The sequence below is a fragment of the Rousettus aegyptiacus genome, unplaced genomic scaffold, assembly GCF_014176215.1.
Source record: "Rousettus aegyptiacus isolate mRouAeg1 unplaced genomic scaffold, mRouAeg1.p scaffold_m13_p_3, whole genome shotgun sequence".
Classification (NCBI taxonomy): domain Eukaryota; kingdom Metazoa; phylum Chordata; class Mammalia; order Chiroptera; family Pteropodidae; genus Rousettus; species Rousettus aegyptiacus.
The window spans coordinates 24,399,671-24,410,850 of record NW_023416306.1 but is presented as its reverse complement, the minus strand read 5'-3'; the positions used below and the strand labels follow the sequence as shown (position 1 = coordinate 24,410,850).

Sequence of the window (11,180 nt, the reverse complement as noted above, 5' to 3'; positions counted from 1 at the left end):
TTTCTCAAAGACCTTTTGAAAAACAAATCTTAATAGATAAATCCTTGTTTAAAACCATTCAACGGCTTCTCAATGATCTTAAATAAAATAAACAAATGAACAAATTTAGCTTATGTGGAAATGAAAGGCATGGTCTCATCTATGTATTAAAACTCATCTCGTGTTCCTTTCTACTCCTTCTTTGCACCTAAGTCACACACACTGACTGGTATACTTAAGTTCTCTAAACATAACATCCTATCTTTTGCTTCATGTCACCATATATGAATTGTTTCTTCAGGGGATTCTTCCTTCCACCTGTCCTTTAATTTAGATCATTTGCAGTCACTTCCTTGAAGAAGACTTGCCTGACCACCAAAACTGGAAAAGCCTTTTCTATGTTCTTATATTTGCATCCTTTGTGTTATTTTCATTATATATTTATATGATTATCATTGTGTGTTGTACTTTTAATGCACATGCTAGGAGATCAGATATTGTGTGTGTGTGTTTTATTCACCATTTTATCCTCAGCAATTAACACAGTGCCTAGTGCTTGGAAAATGTTTTATACACACACACACATATATATATATATATATATGTATACATATACTTATACATATACATATGTGTATATGTATATATATACACACATATATGTAGTGAATGGATGAATGGAGGTAATGGAAAAAGCTAAAGTTCTAATAAGTAAATCTGCATTAGATGAAGCCCTGCTAAGAAAATGATAATTATGCCTATCAAGCTTTATTATCAGTTGTAAATTAGAAAAAGAGAATTGTCACCTCAGAAATGCAGACAAAGTAGGGGCAAGGGAAGGTGACACATTATATATAGGATCTGATTATATATAACTTATTTGAAGGCAACTTAATGTTCAACATAAATAACCTAGAGAAAGTTACCACAGAATGCCCAACTGAAAGAACAGAATTAGAGCACACCACTGAGAATTATCTATTTAGAACCACGTGTAAAATTAAACTATTCGTGAATATTTAGCAAGTTTTAATAGAATACAGCAAGGAATGACTATTAAAAATGAAAAGAAAACATTATGGATAGGACCAACACAGTTCAAAATATGAAGGTTTGAGATGAAGAGACCAAAATAAGATGATACACATGATGGATGAACCAGCAAGGAAGATTACAAGGAAAGTAACCACATAAGAGGACATGTAGTCAATAGCCAGGCTACCCTGAACAAGCCTGATCCCATCTAATCTCAGAAGCTAAGCAGGGCTAGGTCTGGTTAGTACTTGGATGGGAGACCACGTAGGAAGACAAGGTGCTGCAGGCATAAAAAAAAAAAATTAAAAAGAGCACATGTAATAGGAATACAGTAAAATATACTTCAAAGTAAGAAAAATAGAACATGAGACTGATGGTCATTAAAATCAATAATCATTGTTTTGAGTATATAAAGAAAATTGTGAAAGAAATACCTGTTAGAAAAAAGGTACACAATTCTCCATCCATCTGTGAAAGTGATATTGTCCTAGAAATTCATGTTAAGAACTGTGAAGTTTTGGAGATTTTAATAAGCTTGCCACAATTCCTTGGAATCTAGCAGAAGATAGGATACTCTTGGGTCAGAGATAAACTTATTATCATGAAACAACATGCAGCATGAGTTCCATGTTTGCATCAGTTCTGTGACATTCCAAGTCCCATAAGTGTGATATAAAGTGGCCCAGATAGATGCTGCACACAAAGTAGGCTGTGTTATAGCTGAGAAAGCTAAGGATTAGGAAGCTCCAATCTTTTAAAGGAGACATTTAGTAAATCTTCCTAATCTTTGATCCAGGGGTAGACAAAATCTTTATTTTCCCAGAAAGCAAACAAATCTGATGTCCTAGAGAGAGACACTATCTCTATCTCACAAGGCTGTTAGCTATACAAATATCTTTGACAAGACAGCCTGTTAAAAAACAAACAAATAAACAAAAAATGTAATGCCTCTGCTCTACGGATCAACCCAAGGCTTCTATGGAGAATGGGCTGGTAACAAAAAACAAAACAAAACAAAACAATAAACCACAAAAACTTATAAAAGTTTTCTGCAAATACAAGATAAAAAGCATTTAGAAATATATATATTTTATTTGTAGATTGAAAGTCTCAGTACTGTCGATGAGTACTTTTTCCAAATATGTCTAAATTTAAAACATGTAAATTTTAAGGTACATAATTTTTTTCCAAGCACTTCTAAAATTTAATTAATAAAATTTGCCAGGAAAAAAATTGCATTAAAGGCTATACAGAGAATTTTTGTATCTTGAATAGGAAAGGCTTTATTTTTAAATATTTTCATATTTTTAAAGAATATTAAATATTTTTTAAATGTGGTATGGTAACAGAAACAAATAATTTCTTCAGTTGATCAGAATATTATACCATGATCTGAGTATCTCTATCTCTTCTATATATATTCCACATAGATTCCTATAGGCATATCTATTTTCTAATGTACTTCAAAATGCATTTATCTTAGTTCTAATATATCAATTTTTTCACATTTAAATATATCTGAATTCAAGATGCCTCTTAAAATTAGCATAATTTATAGAAAATTTACATTTTCAAAAGATAGTTATAACTAGATTATATATTTTACAAATTAGAAGAAATAAGAAAATACAAAACATGTGCTTATTTTATATAAAATAATCATTTGAGTTAATTTAGATAAGTATACTCATATAGTTGACTTGTATACACACACACACACACACACACACACACACACGCGCACACACACACACACATCTATCTGTCTATCACCTAGCTAGCAATCATCTATACATAGAGGGGTCTCTAGTTTAAACCAAAAGGGAATAAACTGTTATTAAATCTTGGAACAAAGATATCTAATTCCACTTGTAGACTTTCACATTTAAAAGACAGACTGTTGAATTTAAGACCTCTTTATGTCAAACAATCATAAACAACATTTAAAAATACACTAACTATATGAAGAAGTTTCGTACTATAGGATAAAGTGTTAATTCCTTTAATTTTTTTTTGTATTCTTACAAGCCAAGTAAAAAAGGCCAAACTTAGACACAGGTAGAAGGCAGTCATATACATGCTGAGAAAATACCTCTCAACAGAATTCAAATTTGCCAGCAACTTTATCAAGAACTTCTAGGCTCCAGAACTATGAGAAGATCAATATCTATTGTTTAAGCCACACAGTCTGTGGTATTTTGTTATGGCAGCCTAAGTTCAATAATACACTTGTAGATACTTTAAATATATTTGACAAAATGTCATCTTCATTTTGATTTTTTTTTAAATCATTAAATTGAAAGTGAGATGTTTACTAGCCCTGATTAATAATAACCAATAGTGTAAAGATTGATCTAGGTCGACAACTAGCAATTCGATGAATTAGAGTGTAGAGAGCGCTCAGTCAAACATGTCCTTTAGAAATTTAGGAGCACCCAGAGACTATGAGAAATTGATGTTTTTTCATTTTTATCATTTTTTTTCTAATGCAATTTCTGCCTCACTTTTTAAAATCAGTCCATATATATTTTCATGCTGATTTCTGAAATTAATGACCACATGACAGCTTTTGGATTGAAACACTTTCTGAAGTTCTAACACTAACATTTTAAAAGGTCAGCCTTTTAAAAAATGCAATTTAACTTCAACATTTCCTGCAACTGAATATTTTCACTTACAGTATATTGAAAAAGATCCTTTGAGATGTCGTAATTTCAATATCATGATGGAAATAAGTCTAATAAAAGTGAAGTGATGAAATAGGGCACATATTCTTAATAAAAGAAATCACTCAAAAATATTTAATAGCAATTTGGCTCTTCATTTATATATTTTAATTTGTATAAGCAAATGACCATACCATGTGAGTACACTATTGTCCTTACTCAATGTACCACATAATTCTCTGATAAAATATTTATTTTGTATTTCACATATCATATAGTTATTGGTAAGGAAGTTCCTTTTTATTTGAACCCTTCTTCACTGATAACACATTCTCTCTCTGTCTGTCTGTCTCTCTCTCTCTTCCTCCTCCTCCCCTCTGTCTGTCTCTGTTTCTGTCTCTATATCTCTGTTTCTATCTTTCTTCTCTCTCCATACAGGCACATATATAAACTATCTCCTTTTACACAGAGTTCTTTGAGGTCAAGGATTACTCTGTTCTCTATTTCCAGTACACACAGCACAGTGTGCCAGGTAAATATAAAGTAATCAGTAAATATTTGTTGAGTTTATCATTACTTCATTTACTTAGGATTGGTGTTGTGGTATAGGTATTTGGAGTTTGAGATTAAACTAAATTTATCATATCTAGAAGATTGATAAAAGATAAATGACTAATAAGAGATAATGTTCTTCTGCTCAATTCTTGCAACTAACATATTAGCCCTAGAAAAGGGAAAAGAGCTATGAGTAAAATCCATAAAACTACATGATAAAAAAATTTATTTTGCCATCCTTTCTTAAAATAATTTTTTAAAAGTAGAATCCATTATTCTATTCTACCTTACAATGACTATGGCAACTTGCTATGTAGCTACTAGTTAAATGCTACTGAAGAGATAATAATCTAAAAAAAAAAATTCTGAGATAGTAGGTTTTGATTATTGAATAATTGGACCTGCATATGGGATAGGATGAAAGATACTGATGGCAGAAGGCAAAGCTCATGAGGACAAAAATACATTAGAATGGAAGAGTAGAAATTAGCAAACTCCTGGATAGTTATATATGTCAAAGGCCAATTCCCAAATTACACTAACAGTATATTTTATAGATTCTCACCAATGTATTTGTTCTTTTGAAGTCATCATAATCTATTATTGTATATACTACAGATATGATACACATTTTTAAAGTGCTTTTTGAATGCTCATAGTTTAATTTATATTCTCAGTAGATTTTATATCAAAGGGAAGGGCGATACATATTTGGAATGGGGGTGGGGACTTCCAAATAACTTACTTTAGATTTGGAGTGTCAGGTCCTATATCAACTTGGAATGCAGTATTTATTGTCTTGCCATATAACTAGACACCACTTTTGTTTCCCAAAATGAGATTTTGCATCAACTCTCTGGGTAAGTGTCCTATAGTGTAGTATATTACATAAAAGCAATTAACGTATTTTTTTGCACCACAGGAAACACCTACTTGTTAAGTGAGTTATGAAAATGAAAGTGTTTTCATACATATTACAAGAATTGATTAGTGTTTTGTTTGACTTCACTTGCAAATTTCCTTCTGGTTTCCCTAGTCAAAAGGTGTCTTAGACATGAAAAGCATTTAGTAGGAAAAAAAGGCTGCAAGTTGTTTCCCCACTTCTATGGCAAAACGAAACAAAACAAAACAAAACAAACAAAACAAAACAGAACAGAACAGAACATCAAAATTGGCATTTTACCTAGAGAAGTTAAGAGACTAACATAGTATAAACAGGGTGGATGAGTCATAGAAAAAGTCTCTTTGAAAAGGGTCAAACTGTTTCTGCTGTTTGAGGGATGATACATAAGAACTCGGAGAAGAACTTTCACTCATTTTGTCACTTTTGCTGACACATTCTCTTGACTTATTGTTCTCCAAACTGCATCTATTATTGCTCCATCTTTAAATAACGGAAAATGTCCCCAAAAGAACTGTTCTAGATATCTAGATTTCTGGAATATCTTCAAGAAAGGGAACATAACATTTCCTTCCCCAACTGAACAATTCTCAATTATTGGATGTATTTAAGATATCCTAAAAACTGGAAACAGGAGATTTGAAGTAGCTTGTTTGAAGGTAATAATGAGAGCAAAACAAAGCTATATTTCACCTATTCAAATCATTCAATAATTATTTATAGCAGTATTATAATATGTTGTCATTTCTTACATATCACCCCAAAACCATGACTGTAAACTGAGAAAGGAGAACAAAGTTGTAGGTATCATGCTACCTATATCAAACTCTACTACGAGGCTATTTTAATTAAAACAGCATGGTATTGACACAAAAATAGACACACAGATCAAGGAAGGAACAATCTAGAAAGCTAGAAATAATCCCATAACTATATGGTCATTTAATCTATAACAAAAGGGGCAAGAATATACAATGAGGTCAAGATCGTCTATTCAATAAATGGTGCTGGGAAACTGAGTAGATAACATGCAAAAAAAAAAAAATGAAACTGTACCACCTTCTTACACACGAGAATAAATTAAAAATTGATTAAAGCCTTAAATGTAGACCTGCAGTCATAAAATTCCTAGACAAAAAAAAATTGGTGGTAAACTCTCCGATATTGCTCTTAGTGATATTTTTTCTGATATATCTTCTCAGGCAAGGGAAACAAACACATATAAACAAATGGGACAACATCAAACAAAACTTTAAGCACAGCAAAAAAACAAAAAAACAAAACAAAACAAAACAAAAAAACAAACAAAAAAATCAACCAAATGAAAAGGCAACCTACTGAATGTGAAAAGATATTTTCCAATGATATATCTGATTAGGGGTTAATATCCAAAATTTATAAAGAACTCATAGAACTAAACACTGAAAACAAATAATCCAGTTAAAAAATAGACAGAGGACCTGAATAGATATTTCTCCAAAGAGGACATACCAATGCCAAATAGATATACAAAAAGATGCTCAATGTCACTAATCATTAGAGAAATGCAAATTAAAATTACTTCACACCTGTCTGAATAGTTATCATTAGTGAATAAAAAAAAATAGCTATCATCAGTGAAGATGTGGAAAAAAGGAAACCCTTGTGCACTTTGGTGGGTCTGTAAATTGGTACAGCCACTATGGGGAACAATTTGGAGGTTCCTCAAGAAATTAAAAATAGAACTGTCTTTTGACCCAGCGATTCCACTTCTTGGTATTTATCTGAAGAACATGCAAACACTAATTGAAAAAGATATATACACTCATATGTTCACTACAGGGCTATTTACAATAACCATGTAACCTAAGTGCTCATCAGTAGATGACTGGATAAACAAGAGGTGGTATGTGTGTATGTATATATATATATATACATATATATATGTGTGTGTGTATATATATACACACACATATATGTGTGTGTGTATGTATGTGTGTGTGTGTATAAATGAATATTATTCAGCCATAAAAAAAGAAATAAAATCTTACCATTTAAAACAAGATGGATAAACCTAGAGGGTATTATGCTGACTGAAATAAGTTAGAGAAAGACAAATACCACATGGTTTTACTTATTTTTGGAATCTAAAGAACAAAATAAATGAACGAACAAAATGGAAACAGATTCCAGATACACAGGACAAACTGGTGATTGCCAGATGAAAGAAGTATTGGGTGCTGAGTATAAAAGGAGAAGGGACTACGAAGTACAAATAGTCACAGGGATGTGAAGTACAGCATAGCAATATAGTCAACAATACTGTAATAAGTATATATAGTGCCAGGTGAGTAATCAGGGGGAATCACTTTGTAAATTATATAAATGTCTGACCACTATGCTGTACACCTGAAATTAATATAAAATAATGTAAATTATTTACACTAATATAAAATAATGTAAATTTTAACTGAAAAAAATTAAAACTTGTATTGTGGATCATGACCAAAATTTTTCGAATTGCTATGCTAAATCATTGGGTTTTGTGAAGACTCGGATTCTTTTGGGAATCAGATGAAACTTATATATGTGCAACATTTTCATACCAATTAATTATGATTTTCCTAAAGGTCTCCAAGAAGTAATCTCTTCTTTAATTGGGAAACACAGGTCAAGTAATGATAGACTACTTGTTTTTCTAGCTTTACATGATTTAATGATGTTATTCTGAAGTTATTAAATAGCCTAAGTAGGAGAGAGGTAGAAGCTGAAAAAAAAATGAAAATAAAGAGGGGAAAATAAAATAGGAAAAATCTCTGGAATTTAAGCTGAAATAGAATTAGGTTGATTGGATTAAGTTAAATTGACAGGCGTTGAACATGTAGCTAAGTTCAAGAAATAATAGATGGGGTCTAAGAGATGTGTACTGATGAGGAATTAAATTCAGTGCCTACTGTATGTTGTCGAAAGGTTGGTGATCTTCATTTATTCAATATCTATATATTAAGCATATACACTACATTTCAAGAACATAATAGGAACTAGTGATAAAGCACTGAAGAAAATATAAAAATCCTCCCTTCGTGGAACTTGTGTTCTAGTAGGACTTAAAGGGGAAAGTGTATAGATGATTTCGTAGTTGAAAGCTGACAAAGAAGGCAAACATACTATATATAGTAAAATGGATTTTGTGGGAATGGTACTATGAACCAGAGGAAATTTAAATTATTTTGGTAACCTTAACAAGAAATATAGGAAAATACATTAGAATTTGTTTATAGATACTTAACATGGAAGAAAGAAAACAATGAAATTTTGATATAATTGAACTACCATATTTGTTGTAAGCATATTATTAAAATCTTCACTCAGGTTATAATTCCATTCTAATCCAACAAAATTGAAAGGTAAAAAAAGATTATTTTAGGGCAACTTAAAAATTATTTTGGAGAAAAGACAATAGGATTATCAATCTGAGAGAAAAAAATCCATATCTATTTAAAAATCTAGATGAACCAATAAAATGGCTGAAATAAAAACATCTTCAAACCACGTGTCCCAAGATTGTGTTGTCAAGTATGTAACTTTCAAATAATAAATATATTTATAAAAGATTTTAACCCTCAAATTCATTTAAAATTACTTGCTTCCATGTATTTCTATGTTAATATATTCAAGGATATTTACTATAAGTCTCATGTTTTCCTATCGTAAATAGCACAATTCCTGATGTTCAATAGAAATTCATAAATGTTTGTTGTATGAATGAATAAACTGGATATCTGTAATCCTATAACAAATGATCCAGCTAAAAGTGGTTGCTCTAGAATCCCATCCTCAGAAATAACAATGTTTTGACATTCATAGCACAAAAGATAGTTGGATTTGATAGATATTTGTATTTGTACAATAATCCTCAAACAAATTAAACAGAAGTATATTAACACCAGAGTTGAATAGTGGTTTGGAAAAGAATATATATTTTTTTAATTCTCAAGACAATGTATTTGTTCTATCGTTGCCATTATATCAGAATTTTCCTTACTAAGCATAGAAGAACAACCGAAATTTGCATGTGTTATATTTTTGGATGTGTGCTAAATGTTACCTTCACTGAGTTTTATTACTGTCACTTAAGTAAGGAAAATAAACTTTGAAAGGGGAAAAAAAGTACTGAACCTAATTAAATTCATAGCAAAGGAAGAAGAAGAAAAGCAAACTTCTAATTGTGCCACTTAGATGATTTTCCAAACTGAAAATATGTTTTATGGATAAATGCCATTGATGATAAACTATTCAATAGCATTTATATTCTCTTGGTAACAGAAATATAAAATATACAATGTATTGAGGATGAATTAAAAATTCTTATCTATAATTTATTTTCCTAGGTTACTCCTTATGAAACAGTATTCCAAAGTGAGTTAATATTGAATGTGGACTTTTATTTTAATGCAGAAGAAAGACCTATTATCAGTTTTCTACAAAAAACAAAAAGACAGTGTGACTTGTTATTACTGATACATGTTTACATATAGCAATAATGACTCCCTCTTATTCCGATAATCTGTTATAACAAGATGAAATCATTTAAAAATTTATCAAATCTTAAAATAATTTCATCTTGTTATAAATGAGTAGGGGAAGACCGATGAGGTAAAAAAGGGTTCAATATGTGATGACAGAAAGAAATCTATGGACGGTGAACACACAATATAATATACTGTTGAATTGTACACCTAAAACTTACTGTATTTCATTAACCAATGGCGACGTAAAAAAAAAAGACAACTCATAAAAATTATCAAATCATATTAATATAGCTAAAGCAATTTTTTTCATAGTGTGGTCCCTTGAGTAGAAGCATTATTCTCAACTTGGAACTTGTTAGAAATGCAAACTAACAAGCCCCACCAGAGAACCATTAAATCAGAAACTTTGGAGTTGGATCCCAATAATCAATATTTAACGAGTCCTCCACATGATTTTTATACATGTTAAGCAATTATTCCCAAATAAAAAAGATGCATATTGATATCAGAATTGAAAGGAGGAGAGTAAATGTATGATAATACCTGCATTTAATGGAGCACAAGCACCCTAAACCAGTTTCAGACATCTTAAGTTCTTAGATGATCAATTAATTTTGTTTATATTTATGGATAAAAATTTAAGGAAAAGAACAGTTACATTTTTTATACACTGATTCAAGTTAGCCCACATTTTGCAAATAGCTTTATCTATGGCAACATTTTTATTTTTTCATCTGTTTTATGAGAGTAATTTTGTACTTACTTTGCAAACATTTGGACATGGGGGTGGCAAGCCAACACTGACTACCTCTTTCAAATTCTAAGTTGTATTTCCAGGAAGACTATGACTGAAGAATCTGGCACTTATACATCTGATTCTTTTCTTTTTAAATTATTTTGATTTTCCAATTACAGTTGACATTCAAAAAATTTTTTTATATCAGTTTCAGGTAAACAAAAGAGTGTTTAGACATTTATTTGATATCTTATTCAATAATTTATTTGATGTCAAATTTATTAATTAATTCGCTTTGCATATTATAAAAAAGAATATTCTTGAGAGCCAGAGAGGTCTACTTCTTGAATTTTTTAAATTTCTGTGGACTAGGAGCAGGCAGTTTCTCAAAGGGTATTAGGTACCTTCAGATTTTAAATATAGAGCTACTGATGCTTTTATTCTTAGCTAAATTTTACATTATTTGTAGTATTCTCATTAATCTTTTACACTTTTATAATCACCCTTATTTTTCAGATATATTATGTATTTAGTAGTAGAATCTACATCAGATTTTTGAGTGAATCTATAGAGTTCAGTGTTTGAGAGGAATACTGAGATCCTGGGCATGCATTATGCCTGATACCAAGAGATCATTTTGATCTTAAAGAAGCTTTCACGTGTTGATGGACTTTTTGTTACTTATTTTGTTGAAGGGACCAGGAGATCCCAAAGTATGACATTGGTGAGGATACCCCTGAGAAAGTGGATTCAAATAGCATTTGCAAAATCATCTCTTCTACCTTTCCTTCTAATGC

The 11,180-nt window shown here is 30.7% G+C and overlaps 1 pseudogene; it reads left to right on the top strand.

Moving 5' to 3' along the window:
• The first annotated feature begins 1,184 nt into the window (after nt 1-1,184).
• Nucleotides 1,185-1,303, top strand: LOC118600556 (annotated as a pseudogene).
• Nucleotides 1,304-11,180: the final 9,877 nt, after the last annotated feature.